Source organism: Ctenopharyngodon idella, chromosome 17 (genome assembly GCF_019924925.1).
Source record: "Ctenopharyngodon idella isolate HZGC_01 chromosome 17, HZGC01, whole genome shotgun sequence".
NCBI lineage: Eukaryota > Metazoa > Chordata > Actinopteri > Cypriniformes > Xenocyprididae > Ctenopharyngodon > Ctenopharyngodon idella.
The window spans coordinates 27,414,341-27,431,414 of NC_067236.1; the positions used below are offsets into that span (position 1 = coordinate 27,414,341).

At 36.0% G+C, this 17,074-nt stretch overlaps 1 long non-coding RNA gene across 5 annotated transcripts in view; it reads right to left on the reverse strand.

The window, feature by feature from the left end:
• LOC127499093 (uncharacterized) overlaps positions 1 to 17,074 on the reverse strand; it is a 23,809-nt gene continuing 6,735 nt past the window's right edge. For 2 of the 5 annotated variants that reach the window (XR_007926040.1, XR_007926042.1), the window contains 7 exons: positions 11,237 to 11,335; positions 9,570 to 9,708; positions 8,123 to 8,186; positions 2,945 to 3,014; positions 2,754 to 2,831; positions 2,510 to 2,592; positions 1 to 1,456 (listed from right to left, as the gene is read on the reverse strand). This is a non-coding gene — a long non-coding RNA (uncharacterized LOC127499093). Of the gene's footprint in view, positions 1,457 to 2,509; positions 2,593 to 2,753; positions 2,832 to 2,944; positions 3,015 to 8,122; positions 8,187 to 9,569; positions 9,709 to 11,236; positions 11,405 to 17,074 lie in introns of all 5 variants that reach the window. The other 3 variants (XR_007926043.1, XR_007926044.1, XR_007926041.1) reach the window with 3 other exon arrangements.

Below are 17,074 nucleotides of genomic sequence, written 5' to 3' on the forward strand. Positions count from 1 at the left end.
TTAAGAATTTATTAGATAGGGCATGCAAATTAACCCTTATGGTCTGTTTTTATTCCAAACTCTTGTTGAGATTTTCCTAATCTTAAAAGAACTGGTTCTAATCAAAATGAAAACACCCTCAATGAAAAATGTTACATGTTTGGTGACACAGAAATACAGTATAAACCATGAATAAATGCAACTGCAAATACATTATCACAATGTAAGACTCTCTGGTTAATGCCCCTAGTGAATGCCTCCTTGTATAGCTGTTATCTAATATTTTATATATTACACAGTATTTTACTTCAGATTTAGCAGAGTTAGGGTCAGTACAGTGTCTATTGTATATAAGAGTCAATGACATACAAAAATGAGTCTTCTTTTTCAAGAAAATGTTTAAAACCCATGTGCTAAGTTCTCAGAAATGTAATTATGTTGGTTTCATACCACCGAAAAAAAAAACTGAATTATTTTCTATTTTCTGCAGTCACAGATATTTTACAAAAATCATGCTTTTATGATTTTTAAATGGTTTCTTGCATGTTGTTTACACAAATAATAGTCTACAATTGTTTCACTGCTTTTTTTTTTTTTTTTTAAGAAATAAAAGATAATTTTAAACATTATTTCTAAGATTAAGAATTTTAGCCTTTAAATGACACTATCTTGTCATTGACCCACAAATGCCCTCAAAAGAAAAAAAAAAAAGGCCCAATTCTACAGAGCAAATATTTCTGCTAGATAAGGTCAATCTCACCAGAACAGGAGGGATAATTCTAAAGAGTCTGAAAATGTAATTAAAGTAACAAAGTTTTTAATCAGATGTATGCATACCCACTGGAATTCATACATTTGTTCAAAACCTAAAACTATTCACCAGTGTGCTGCCATTTAAATCCATAAAGTTAAACATATCCAGATCAGTCGATCTGAGAGCTAAAGTCTATACATCACCCCTACTAAGAATACAGAATAGTTTCACAATACTGGAATTCATCAGAAAACGAAACAGGAAAAATCTTCATTTCTTCAGGTCTCTCTGGTAGTGACAACACTTCCACCTCATCTTCAGATGGAAATGTGCCTTGTTTTTCTTGCCTATGTCGCATTTAATTGGTGACCACCCGCAAAGAGACTCCTATTTGTCAGAACGGGTGTGGCCAGAAGATCAGGCTCCGTGCCCTGAGGGACACTGTCTGAACCGCTGCATAAGCATTCAGCTTTGAATCAGTCCGGTCAATGCTGAGGGAAAGGGGATACAATATTTCCTATGAAGTTTGATGGACACTTTATGGGAGTCAACATCACAAAGCAGGATTTCAGCCTGGCTCCAGAAGAATATAGAAAGTATCTCCAAATAATTTGGGGTTTTGTTTAGTATAAGCATTTCAGGTTGCATAATAAAGATGGTGGAAGATGGTTTCCACCACAAAGTCTAGTGTTAGGTCTACGTCGTTGATGCCATTTTTATTATCTGAATTAAAAAAAAAAAAAAGAGAGGCACACATTTGTTTGTTTTGTCATTTGAAATTCACTCAAATGCAACTTAAAGAGATAGTTCACCCAAAAATGAAAACTGTCATTTCCTCACCCTCAGCTTGTTCCAAACCTGTATAAATTTCTTTGTTCTGTTTAACACAAAGGAAGATATTTTGAAGAATGTGGGAAACTGAACAGTTCTGGGGCACCATTGACTTCCATAGTATTTTTTTTTTCCTACTATGGAAGTCAATGGTGCCCCAAAGCGGCCTGGTTACAAATTTTCTTCACAATATCTTCCTTTGTGTTCAACAGAACAAAGAAATTTATACAGGTTTGGAAAAACTTGAGGGTGAGTAAATTATGACAATTTTCATTTTTGGGTAAACTATCACTTTAAAGGAAAAGCTCACTCAAAAGTGAAAATTAACCCATAATTTACTCACCTTCAAGTCATAGGTGTAAATGACTTTGTTCTTCTTTTAGCCGAACACAATAGGAGTTACATTAAATAATATCCTGGCTCTTCCAAGCTTTGTAATGGTATTGAATAGTTTTTGAAGCTCCAAAAAGTGCATCCATCCATCATAAAAGTAATCTATACAACTCCAGTGGGTTAATAAAGGCCTTCTGAGGCGAAATGAACTTTATAAACAATAATCACTGGCTTCCGGCAACAGCCATACGCACGTTCACTAAAGTGTTGAGTTCTGGTGGAAGAGTGACCTCTGACCCAATGCAGGACGTAGCTCCTCTTCTCTTATATTGCAATCCTCTAACATTTTTATTTAAAACTTCTTGTTTTAGACTTCTCGTTTTACACCTACATCATAAGTCAGGTCAGAGGTCACCATTTCACTGGAACTCGACTCTCTCGTGAAAAGGATATTATTCAATATAACTCTGACTGTGTTCGGCTGAAGGAAGAATGTCATATACACCCAGGATGGCTTGAGGATGAGTAAATTATGGGATAATTTTCATTTTTGGGTGAACTATCCCTTTAAGAGTATTTTAAAAGTAGAACAGAATCATCCGAAGTGCTTACACTTTCTCAAATAGCGTGAAGCGTTACTGAACCCTCATTCGTTGTCCCAACACTGCCATTTATTTGAGTTGGTGGGTTTGAACCTGCAGAAAGCACATACATTGTTATATGTTAGACTTTTCTGTGCATTTCTCATTTCTGGGATCAAAATGTGTGGTGAGAAGTAAAGCGATTTCACAGGTATTAAATTACTTTTGTGGTTTGAATTCCTTGCAATTATCTTTTCTGACCTGGAGAGACATACCGTGAGTGAGAGTGTGACTTCTCCAGGGTTTGTACACGATTCCTTCTTGAGAGATTGTTACATCACCAGACTCTAAACCTTCAAAAGACAAGATTAAAGTGCATCTGATGAGTGAGTTTGATAGCACTGCAAAGAGATAAACAGCTATTCAGATTCAAAAGAAATTCAGTGTCATTGACAACTCAGTTTACCGATTTCATCACCCGTGATTTCATTAGCAGCAGGGTTGTGTCTGGCTCCTGTTGAATTGTCCTTTCTTGCCTGCTCAATTGACAATTAGAGTTGAGCACAAGATTTACATCACATTTGGCCATTTATACACTCTTAGAAGAAAAGGGTTCTGTCAGGCGTTTCATATATAAAACCTTTTAGGTGTTCCCATCATGGGATCATTTTACAAATTTAGTTAATTAAAACAAAAAATGAATTGAAACAAAATTCATTAAGTTTTATGAATTAAAGTTCCCCATTTCTGCTTTTTCGTAATATAGCTGTTTGTGAATGTAAAATGTCAACAAAGTTTTAAAGATCAAAGTGCACAACCCCTAGCCTATAGTCTTCATTGGCTGCCCAAGAAGAACGTCTACTTTGGAGGATAAAAAAAAAAAAAAAAACCTCTCAGGTTTCATCAAAATATCTTAATTTGTCTTATGGGTTTGGAACGACATGAGAGTGAGTAATTAATGACAGAAATTTCATTTTTGGGTGAACTAACCCTTTAACATGGACAAGAAAGGACTAGTGTTGTCCGTTTTGGGAACAAATCATTCTTTTTAGTGAACTGGACTGAACAGTCTAAAACCGTTTGTGGCTCAAGTCAATAAAGATCTACAAGTTACACAATCACATCTCACTTTTGGTCATGCCTCTGACAGTCACTTCATCTGGAAATGAGCTAATATCCAGGAGTATATGATCCTTTTTTTGCAAACTCATTCAGCACTCCAGTTAGTCCAACAGTACACTGACTGAACTGAGAACAGTCTTTAAGATATATCTGATATGCAAAACATACTGTATGTTCTGGCTTTTGCTCAAAACAAAACAAAGAACAACAACTAAAACATACTGGAAACATATAACAGTGTCAACAGCAGTACACTGATAGCAGCTCTGTCTCAAGTCAAGAGTCAGTTAACGGTTACAACAGATCTCGAGTCACCTGAGGAAGCAGTTCGGACTCGGACATGTCCGCAAAGAACCGATGAGCTGCTTATACAAGCCTGAATGCACAGTTGACTTGAATGAGGGGGCAAAATGAAAGTTTTTTTTTTTTATAGTTTCTTATGGTTTATGTAAAATTTGAGTTGATTAAGACTAGTTTACTCACTTTATATGCTTTACACATGTGAAACATCCACGTTTCACATCATCAATGGGTGCTTTAATCCCCTCTCAGTAGAATAGCATATACATGACGTCATTGCTTGATTATGTAAATGAACTGGTGAATCGGCTTTTGAACCGGTTAATTGAAATAAACTGTCCGAAAGGATCAGTTAGTGGAAAAGAATCGGACTTCATCACTAGAAAGGACAAAGAAACAACTGAAAATGAGGGCTTAAATACAGACTCAGGGTACGTTTACACGATAACGATGTACTAAAAATGGAAACGTTTTTTCTTTGTACAGATAACGTTATTGAAACTATCCCCGTTCACACGGACCTGTGAAAATGACTAAAAATTACGCATGCCAGACAAGTAGTTGGCGATGTCACTTTGTGAAGAAAGATTACGTGGCTACGCATACGCATTCTTATACAGAGCACTCGTGCCAAACGCGCATGTCTATCCACCTTATTTATTTTTTACAGTTTACTGCACTTCAATATTCTTCTCTTTATTTCCCTATAGCGGGTAATAAATCAGAAGTCTCACACATTCACAGAAAACACCTTACCTGCACGTTGAAAAATAAGGTGAATAGACTAAACACGTAATACGCATGTGCACGATGTCACCGTTTTCTCAGATTCGTTTTTGCAGTTTACACAGAGATAACAATGGTATTGTTTCAAAAACTTGCACTTTGAAACCTGTTTTCAAAAAAGTTTCCTTTTTCAGGCCCCCAAGACGCCGTTGTTGTGTAAATGAACGGCCAAAACGCATAAAAAGTTTTCCGTTTTTAGTTGAAGGGAGAAAACAAGGAACAGGTGGGGTTAATCAATTAACAAATGAGTAACCATGGAAACAAATGGGAACATAGCAAGAAACCAAGACAACAGGAACAAAGGAAACAAGAACACAGGTAAAACAGAAACTTCATGTAAACCTAAAGTAGGAGACCTTCAAAAGAAAATTAGGAACCTTTAAAATAAAATAATAGGGGCAATTTAAGCAGCCTGTAAACATACTTTATTACTAGAATGAAATAAATGAAACAAATAAATGAAATGAAGTTAAACGCAAGTATTATGCAAACATCGAAGACATTTCTCCTTATACAGAAACTTTTTGGCATAAAATATTCTTTAAAATTGGCTCAAGAACTCTAGGGTTCTATATAGAAACCCACAGAACCTTTCTTTCTAACAATGTATGATAAAGAAACATTGTAATATACTAAATATAAAACAGTTTTATATACAGTGTTGGGTGTAATGCCTTACTAAGTAATTAATTACTGTAATTTAATTTTCCCATGAAAGTGTCAAATAAGGGATTACTAATTTTTCTGTCATTTAATTACAGTTCTGATATAATTGCATTAAATACTGTATAAACTATAGAACATTTTTATATTAAACAATAGTGGATATAACATCAACATTTTAACTGGTTGAAGTTAAAGGGATAGTTCACCCAAAAATGAAAATTGTCCCGTAATTTACTCACCCATAAGCCATCCTAGGTGTATATGACTACTTGTTTCAGCCGAACACAATCAGTTATATTAAAAAAATATCCTGGCTCTTCCAAGCTTTATAATGGGAGAGAATGCCATTTTTTAAAGCCCAAAAAAGCACATCCATCCACGCCTTTCGTGGTTCAAACAAATAGGGCTGACTCAAGCTCCTCCGACATTTCTCTTTAAAAATTCTTGTTTTAGATTTCTAATTCGTGACTGCACTTCCGTGTTCGTCAATACGTCATGCGTCGGGTCAGAGGTCACTCTTCGGCCGGAACTAGACTTGCGTACGATCGTTACCGGAAGCCAGTGATTACAGTTTATAAAGTTATTATGGATATTTTTCTTACAAAAACACATCTCTTCACTTCAGAAGGCCTTTATTTTCCCCCTGGAGCCGTATGGATTACTTTTATGATAGATGGATGTGCTTTTTTGGGCTTCAAAAAAAATGGCACCATTCACTGCCATTATAAAGCTTGGAAAAGCCAGGAATTTTTTTTATATAACTCTGATTGTGTTTGGCTGATAGAACAAAGTCATACACACCCAGGATGGCTTGAGGGTGAAAATGGAAAATTATAGGATAATTTTCCATTTTTGGGTGAACTATCCCTTTAATACGGGATTTAGGAAGTAATTAATAAGTAAAGCAGCCAGTAATAGTAAAGTAAAGTAGCCAGTAATTAATTACTTTTTTAGATTAACTTACCCAACACTGTTATTATATATATATATATATATATATATATATACACACACACACACACACACATATACATACACACACACACACACACACACACACATTGTATCTCACAGAAGTAAGTACACCCCTCACATTTTTGTAAATATTTTATTGTATATTTTCATGTGACAACACTGAAGAAATGACACTTTGCTACAATGTGAAGTAGTGAGTGAACAGCTTGTATAACAGTGTAAATTTGCTGTCCCCTCAAAATAACTCAACACACAGCCATTAATGTCTAAACCACTGGCCACAAAAGTGAGTACACCCCTAAGTAAAAATGTCCAAATTGGGCCCAATTAGCCATTTTCTCTCCCCGGTGTCATGTGACTTGTTAGTGTTACAAGGTCTCAGGTGTGAATGTGGAGCAGGCGTGTTAAATTTGGTTACTGGAAGTTCAACATGGCACCTCATGGCAAAGAACTCTCTGAGGATCTGAAAAAAAGAATTGTTGCTCTACATAAAGATGGCGTAGGCTATAAGAAGATTGCCAAGACCCTGAAACTGAGCTGCAGCACGGTGGCCAAGACCATACAGCGGTTTAACAGGACAGGTTTCACTCAGAACAGGCCTTGCCATGGTCGACCAAAGAAGTTGAGTGCACGTGCTCAGCATCATATCCAGAGGTTGTGTTTGGGAAATAGACGTATGAGTGCTGCCAGCATTGCTGCAGAGGTTGAAGAGGTGGGGGGGGGGGGGTCAGCCTGTCAGTGCTCAGACCATACGCCGCACACTGCGTCAAATTGGTCTGCATGGCTGTCGTCCAAGAAGGAAGCCTCTTTTAAAGATGATGCACAAGAAAGCCCACAAACAGTTTGCTGAAGACAAGCAGATTAAGGACATGGATTACTGGAACCATGTCCTGTGGTCTGATGAGACCAAGATAAACTTATTTGGTTCAGATGGTGTCAAGCATGTGTGGCGGCAACCAGGTGATGAGTACAAAGACAAGTGTATCTTGCCTACAGTCAAGCATGGTGGTGGGAGTGTCATGGTCTGGGGCTGCATGAGTGCTGCCGGCACTGGGGAGCTACAGTTCATTGAGGGAACCATGAATGCCAACATGTACTGTGACATACTGAAGCAGAGCATGATCCCCTCCCTTCAGAGACTGGGCCGCAGGGCAGTATTCCAACATGATAACCCCAAACACGATAACAACCCCAAACACACCTCTAAGATGACCACTGCCTTGCTAAAGAAGCTGAGGGTAAAGATGATAGACTGGCCAAGCATGTCTCCAGACCTAAACCCTATTGAGCATCTGTGGGGCATCCTCAAACGGAAGGTGGAGGAGCACAAGGTCTCTAACATCCACCAGCTCCATGATGTCGTCATGGAGGAGTGGAAGAGGACTCCAGTGGCAACCTGTGAAGCTCTGGTGAACTCCATGCCCAAGAGGGTTAAGGAAGTGCTGGAAAATAATGGTGGCCCCACAAAATATTGACACTTTGGGCCCAATTTGGACATTTTCACTTAGGAGTGTACTCACTTTTGTGGCCAGCGGTTTAGACATTAATGGCTGTGTGTTGAGTTATTTTGAGAGGACAGCAAATTTACACTGTTATACAAGCTGTACACTCACTACTTTACATTGTAGCAAAGTGTCATTTTTTTCCAGTGTTGTCACATGAAAAGATATAATCAAATATCTACAAAAATCTAAGGGGTGTACTCACTTCTGTAAGATACTATACATATTGTATATATATATCTCAAACACTGTCAATTTTCTTTTAGGTTTATGCTCTTTCATTTGTCACTCACCACGCTCACAAGTGTTGATGATTTCTGCTCTGGTGCACTGCTGCTCTCTAACTCAAATGAATGTCTGTTGAGTAATAAAATAAATTGAAATCATTCGTGATTTAAAGTGTGGCCATGCTTCTGGTAAACTTAATGATTTTTGCACTTAATGAGTGTAATCTTTTGTTTAAAACAAATAAGTGACTTTATTGCTTATACAATCCCATTTAGGAAAGTAAAGATTTATTGCCAGTGCAATAAAGTTTAAAGCCTCAAGTTTATACCACATGCACTTGAGTTATTGGCTGGCGTCTGGTGGCCGAGATTAAAACCGCAAAATTCGCCAAAAAAGTCATTAATCTTCAAATCATTATTGAATTAACAATTAGGTTATTTTAACACAAACATGATTTAATTGCTTACATTAACTCAATGTATGTTTTGGGTGTAATGCATTAAGTAATTACTGTAATTTAATTACTTTTTCCTTGAAAAAGTGAAGAGATTACTCTTAATTTCTGTAATTTTAATTAGTTACTTCTGATGTAATTGCATTAAATACTGTATAGAACAATTCTATATAAAACAGTGAATTTTAACATCTAATGTTAACGTCTTATGTTGTAAATGTAACCTCTCTTTCAATACTTTCTATTCAGTTCAAGAATAATTTATGCAATTTTATATTTATTTGAAAGAATTAAAAGAGCAGTTTCGTGTTGAGGTTCATATTTGGAAAGTAATAAGAATTAAGTAATGAAATTCTTTTTAAAGCAATTAGTACATTAATGACACTGTTGAAGATGAAATTAATAGCTAGTAATTAATTAACTATGGTTTTAGAGCAACTTTACCCAACACTGATGATACTAAACAATAAGTACTGTCAGTGCAAAAATGCCTGAAGTTTTTCCAACACTTATCATGCACTAGTTCTTGGCTGGCCTCTAGTGGTTGAGATTAAAACTGCAACTACAGGTACAGCTTTAAATAAATGTGAATAGATCTTTTTATTATATTATTATTTTTTTTATTAGGAATTTACCTTAATAAGTTTAAACAATGAGACTGAAATGTTAACTGGCATTTGACTCACTGGTTTATGCATCACCACTATGCAGACAGTCTGCAAAGAAATTTCAGAAATTTCAACCCCACAATACACTGTTTATTTGCTTGGACTCTTTTTCATGTTATCTTATGTTAAATATGAGCAAGTATGCGTAAGATGCAGTTCTCTGTGTTTTGTGACAGGGCCACATTCCTGCCTCATTCCTTACAAATTTCCGTAGTAGAAAATCTTGACAGTGATGTCTAGGAATGTAGCTTACAGAAATAGCGCCGGTGACTTTCTGCTACATGCCTATAGGACATGTATTGTTGCCTGTTTTCAGTTGACTTCATCTTTTGAGCCATGTTTTTTTTTTAACCGAAAACAAGCAAAATCACTTAAAGGTCAACCACTTACTTTTTACAGCTTGCACAGAGGGCGAGGAGTGCGATGCTAGCGATGAAGAGGATGATTAAGGAGAGAAAAGCAGCCTCTGGTTGCTCTGAGATCGCCCAGCCCAACACATCTGTGCTGATTGGTGCCATGATTGTGGAACCTACAGGAAAACAGATCAATTGTCAATTGAATACATTATTTCATGTATATAGTCACTGTGGACCTCATACCACTTTCAATTGTGCCTGAATAGTGCTTTACACATAAAAATAGTAATAATAAGCCAATTAAAAATAGGTTCAGAATCTGGACAGGTCACATACTTTCCATTAAATTCAGAAACTCCCAAGAAAAGAACACACCAATTGTTACATGCCTTTGGACCAAGTAGCAATGATTCATTCACAAATAAGGCATTCATTTTAGTTAGGCCTTTTTAATAAATTGGTTGGTCCAGTTCAGAAAAAAGCCTGAAACTGGATCTGACTGAGCCGGTTCTAAAGTTGACTCAATTACCCGCATATAGTGGTTAACAGCTCATTGTGGAGGAATATTTTCATCGAAATGTCATGTAAATTTCAGTCTGTTTCTCACGCAAACCTATTTTATGGGTTCAGAAGACTTGGAATATAGCACAAGGGTGGTATGGACTATTTTATGATGTTTTTGTTTCCTTTTCGAAGCTTGAAACTCTCCATGCCTTTTCATCGTAATTGGTGTTTTTCTCTGAATAACCAGAACAAAATTTCTTTGTTCCATAAAAGAAAGTTAATAATATAGGTTTGGAATGACTTAAAGGGACAGTTCACCCAAAAATGAAAATTCTGTCATCATTTATTCACCCTCAAGTTGTTCCAAATCTGTATGAATTTCTTTGGAAGGAAGAACACAAAGGAAGATATTTGGAAGAATGTTTGTAACCAAGCAGATCTCACCCCATTGACTACCATAGTAGTCAAAGAAAATACAGTCAGTCAATGGGGGATGAGATCTGCTTGGTTACAAACATTCTTCCAAATATCTTCCTTTGTGTTCAGCAGAACAAAGAAATGTATACAGATCTGAAATAACTTGAGAGGGAGTAAATGATGACAATTTTCATTTTTGGGTGAACCATCCCTTTAAGGGCGAGTAAATGATGACAATTTTCATTTTTGCCACATTCTATGGATTTAATATTGCTTGTTTAAGATACATATAAAACTATAACTGGGACCGTTGTCGTAATTTTACCAGAACATCAAATCAAAAACTAGAATAACCACTTATTAATGAGACAGTAAACCATCTTTCTTGGTGGGTATACTGTAGTGACATCTTTACCATATATATATGCAATTCCAACAGTACTCAAGGTAAGGTATACGTAAACCTCACCCAAAGGGAAAAAAAAAAAAAAAAACACATGGAACAGGTTCCAGAACGAAACCAAGATCGACCTGCTCTTAGTCATTTACGAATGATGAGAATTGGGCCTCTCCTAGTTTCACTGTTCAATTATTATGCTCAATGAATAATAAGAATGTAAGACTAAAGAAACTTCCTTAAAGAGACAGAAACTAAAAAAAAATAAATAATTATATAGTTAATTATTTAAAGAAAATCTCCATAATGAATAAGTCTGGACTTTCATACAACATAACATGTGAAAAATCTGAGCAAAAATATAGTGGGAAAAGATAAAGTACCTGTATAGATGATAATTCAGTGACCTCCTTCAGTCAGTGAACTGTTGTCGAAAGCGTTCAGATGCAGTCCTTGGGCAGTCTCTCCTCTGCTCTTGAACCCTACATATCGGTGCAGACAACAGACACCCGTCAGCTAGCTCCTGTCAGCATAACACTGACTCTACCTTTCTGACAGGAAAAAAAAAAAAAAAAAAGCTTTGACAAGCTCCATTTCCTCATTCTTTCACTGGAGTTGTCATCATATCAGACAGACTGCCAATCACTCATTCATTGACTCCTCGTGCAGACTCCTCCCTTTCACACCCATTTTCAAATATACTTACTGATATCTAGTTACAGAAGCAAATCAAGCCATAATAATAATAATAATAATAATAATAATAATATCACAGTCATTATATCAAACTCAAAAAATGTCTGTGTTTAATAAACAAATGAAATACGATCTGTACATAATATTACTGTAAACATCTGTGTGAACATCTGTCATCAGAAATCTTACCATTCCAGCTAGCTACTCCTCTTTCAGACGTCCTGAGAATCTGACTAACCTGGAAGTGCCGCCACCCTCGAAGGGCACACCTAACCTGATTATAATCACTAGTGTCTTCTGTGGGTATGCTGTTAATTCAACTAACAAGATATTTGCATTTACACAAATTAAACATGTGTACTTTGAACCTTGGAAACAGTTTTAAAGAATTCTTTTGACTCTGACACGTTCCAGATAAATCTAATTTGCGTAATGTTATGTACAGATGAGACCGAGGCTAGATGCCACAATGGCTGTATTTCAATAATCCTAAAAAAAACAAACAAAAAAAAACAAACAACTGTAAAATGTGGAGTTTTATAAAAATACAACACTTAAATGTAATTTTTATTAAAATATCTAGTATCTAAAATATCTAATTTTTATTGTATTTAATAGTTTTCGGTAATTGAAATAAAGCTGAAAATAATATAAAATATAAATATTAGATGAAAATGTAAACTTTAAAAAACTAAAAACAAAACTAAGTGAATTAATTTTAATTTGAAGTACTAAAATTAATAACTGAAATGAATCAAAAGCTACAATTTTTTTTTTTTTTTTTTTAAAAAGCTAAAACTAATGAAAATGACAAAAGCACATAAAATGACTAAAACCTAAATTAAAATAAAAACTAAAAATATAACAATAAAAGCTAATTTGAAACATGAAAAAAAAAAAAAAAGAAAAAAGAAAAAAAAAAAAAAAACAACACACACACTTAGGCCAGGGACCGTATTCACAAAACATTTTACCTTACCACTTAGAGTTCTCCTAAATAGCAGTAAAAGCAGCTTTGTGAATAGGTTAAGAGAAAACTCTTAGCCAAGAACTGAGACAAACTTTTACTAAGGAATAGAGAGAAGTCTTAAGCTAAGAGAAAGGGTGGGGCTGACCTCGTTGCTATGGATGACGTCAACACTAACTATGCCCACAGTGATTAACTAATAGGGGATGGAGTCTCTGTCAGTGACTTATTTATAGAAATATTGTAGAACGAGGTATCATGTTGCCATATTCAAATAAAGATTTTAAATTGTAGGCTAAGTGTCACTAATTAAACAAGTATATGTTCAGCTAATTATCAGCCTCTTACATGTCTGCATCTCGAAAGATTGAAGAATTCAAACGACAAATGATGCTCTATAAATAAAGTTCGGGAGAAGCACGTTCAAATGGTCTATCTAATCAGCTCAAGGAGGCATAGGCTATACATACACAGAGCCGACTCATCTGTTACCTCGACAGTCTTCTGCACCCCTCCGCCACCCCGACTCACTCTTGGCTGGTTCCTATTCCCAGGATATGGGAGAGTGGAGAGTACTCTAGGTTTTGGCTAAATTCTGAGCTCGGACCCCTCAAAACCCTCAGACAGCATGCCAAATATGCTTATTTTACTCTTTTCAGGGTTTCTACAGGTTTCATCAAATCTAATTTAATGGTTTTTAATGCCAATTTTTACATTTTTAATGCCATATATACACAGTGGTGGTCAGAATTATTGGCACCCTTGGTTGAGTTTGGAGAGCACCTGACAAGAGATCAGAGACCATTCCTTCATACAGAATCTCTCCAGATCCTTCAGATTCCATGTTGGTGCTTCTTCTCTTCAGTTCACTCCACTCATTTTCTTTAGGGTTCAGGTCAGGGGACTGGGATGGTCATGGCAGAAGCTTCATTTTGTGCTCAGTGACACATTTTTGTGTTGGTTTTGATGTTTGTTTTGGATCATTGTCCTGATGGAAGATCCAACCACGGCCCATTATTGGATTTCTAGCAGAAGCGGTCAGGTTTTGATTTTTTATCTGTTGGTATTTGATAGAATCCATGATACCGAGTATCTGAACAAGATGTCCAGGACCTCCATCAGAAAAATAGGCCCAAAACATTAAAGATCCAGCAGTATATTTAACCGTGGGCATGGGGTACTTTTTATCCATATGTGCACCAAACCCATCTGGTGGGTTTGAGCCAAAAAAACTCTTTTTTTAGTTTCATCTGACCATAGAAGCCGGTCCTGTTTGAAGTTCCAGTCTTGTCTGACAACTGAATATGCTGGAGATTGTTTCTGGATGAGAGCAGAGGATTTTTCTTGAAACTCTCCCAAACAACTTGTGGGGATGTACGTGCTGTTTGATAATTTTTTTAGGCTTTCTGAGACTCAAGACTCAACTAATCTCTGCAATTCTCCAGCTGTGATCCTTGGAGAGTCTTTTGCCACTCAAACTTTCCTCCTCACTGCGTATTAGGATGATTTATACACATGTTCTCTTCCAGGCAGATTTGTAACATCTTTAGTTGATTGGAACTTCTTAACTATTGCCCTGATAGTGGAAATGGGGATTTTCAATGCTTTAGCTATTTTCTTACAGACACTTTCTATTTTGTGAAGCTCAACAATCTTTTGCTGCACATCAGAACTATATTCTTTGGTTTTACTCATTGTGATGAATGATTAAGGGAATTTGGCCTTTGTGTTTCCTCATGTTTATACTCCTGTGGAACAGGAAGTCATGGCTGGACAATTTCATGTTCATGATCACCCTGGTGTGCTAAATAATTGTGGGGTGCCAATAATTGTGGCCAATGTGTTTTGGAGAAAAACATTTATTTCATAATGTGATTTTCCCCCCACTTTCAATTATTTTCCTTCAATGAAAGGTTAGATTTTTGCTAATTTTATAAAGATCAAAAGGATAAACAATGCAGATTTATTTTTACAGTCATCTTTGATCATATTTACCAAGGGTGCTAATAATTCTGACCACTACTGTGTGTGTGTATATATGTCGGTAAATGTTGATAGATGACGACATACGGCAATTCGAAAATTCATCATGTCATTGTTGCATTCGCATTCTGCCAAGTGTCAGCCCTTTACATTTGTTTGCTTCTCTGGTGCTACCCTTTTTGCTCACATAATACATTTTAATATAGCCAAATTCCCAATAAAATTGTTTCATCTATATATTTTTCTGTTTTTGTTGTCAGACAATATGAAATGGTGACTGAAACGCGGCCCATTAAGACTACATACAGGGCTCGACATTAAGCCTTTTCATTCACATTCATTATTGCACGATTCATGTTAAATGTATTCATCTTTCATTTTAAATTCTTAAATTCGATCAATAAATTTAATTAGAATAGGACACTAAGGGCTGTTACCAATCAAATTAAATATTTTACAAATTTACAATAAAAAAAAAAAAAATTACAACTGCATTAAATAATGTTATGGGATTGTAAGAAATGTTGGGGGGAAAAATGATTAAATAATTAGAAAATTAAACTAAACCACCAGTAGGTGGCATCAAGTAACCGTCTTAATAAGTGAGTCATTCGTTTAAACAATTCATTCCAATGGCTGATTCATTCAAGAATGAGGCAGTTGTTTATGAATGGGTCATTTAATCTTTGACTCAACCGATTTATTCTAAAATGTAAGTGACTTAATATTAACTATTTGTTAACTGAACAGTTGTATGAAATCAGTGTCACGTTTTTAATCGTGACGGTAGCCTATTTCCATTTCTCCTCAAGATGCTGTGCGAGCCTCAACAGCGCAACCTTGTTATCGTCACTACATTATACAGCCTATTATTATCCACTATGGATCGCCAATTAAACTAAATGTAATGAAATCAGTCATTCTCGCGTCTTTTTTTTTGGTATTGACGTTTTAATCAGGTCTGGCTATCAGGCTATATGTACATGTAAAATGATCACTCAGGTTAGAAGTAATAGTATCTATTTTATCTGTTCTCTGACATCCTCAACTGAATGCGTTGATCCTCTCAGCCACTCACTGAAGCCACTCACGTTTTGAAATCGGCCATCACTATATAAGTCGTTATTTTGTTTTTTTGGCGCACCAAAAATATTCTCGTTGCTTTATAATATTAATATTGAGCCACCGTACTCACATGAACTGATTTAAATATGTTTTTAGTACATTAATGGATCTTGAGAGAGGAAATGTCATTGATGGCTATGCAGGCCTCACTGAGCCATCGGATTTCAACAAAAATATCTTAATGTGTGTTCCGAAAATTAACGAAGGTCTTACGGGTGTGGAACGGCATGAGGGTGAGTAATAAATGACATTATTTTCATTTTTGGGTGAACTAACCCTTTAAGGTGCGGTCACACTGCACTTTTTGTTCCATTGACTTCCATTTAAACGCATGCGAATGCGTCAGACCGGAAACGCAAGATCGTGAGAAAAATTCCTCATTTCGCTGCGTTCCAAAGTTCAAGTTTGGTGAACTCTGATCTGCGAATTCGCATCACGTGAAGATGTGCGACCAGTAGAAGATCGATTCGTCACGGCATGACCTCTTGGCTGAATTAAAAGAATGATATTTTTGCAATAAAATCGATTAGGTTGTATATTTTTACATTTTGAATGTATTACTATGTCATATGTTGAATTCATGTTTATAAAAAAAGATGCTGTAGACCGTGACGTCATATCACGACCATTGCAGCATCTGATGAATTTTCGCAAGTTCAAAGTCTAGTGTGACCGCGGCTTAAAAAGAATGGTCAATCAAGTTTATATCATTTTATCAACTTCTCCATGTCATCATATAACTTCAATACATCACATTTGTTGGAAAGCGTGTGTCTCCTCTTCTTTGCTGCCATCTTGCTACTTCTAACTAGGTTAGGAGGCCTCTCCAGCTCTCCTAAATAATTTAGGAGCTAAGACCTAGTCTTAGCCTAGTCACTTAAGAATAATTGTGATTCATAAAGGTTCCTAAGTCTAGGAATAAGAGTAAAATTACGTCATTCTTAGAATTCTGACACACTTAAGACTCTGAGCGGCTTTATACATACGGCCCCTGGTTTCACAGACAGGGCTTTGATTAAGCCAGGATTAGGCCTTAGTTAAATTAGGACATTTAAGTAGCTTTTTTAAAATGTGCCTTAGAAAGAACAATGGCACTGACATATTTTAAGATATGTCAGTGCCATTGTGCTTAACTATGCTATCAGTTAAGACAGCTCAAACATCCATTTTAGTTTGGGACTACACTTAAGCCTTGTCTGTGAAACCATGTCTTCAAATATATCTAACATTTTTGCAGTTTCATAAATTGTTTTACAGTTTAAAGTTTGCGGAAACGCCTTTAATAGGCTGTTTAATGGCAAGTTTCTATTGTGATAAAATGCCCTGCCCCAGAACCAATTTATGTTCAATGAACTGTATTTTTCTTTTCTTTTTTTTTTTCTATGCAATAATGTTAGGAATTTTCAATAGCTTTTTTGTAGCCAAACAATGGTATTTTGTACAGAAACTG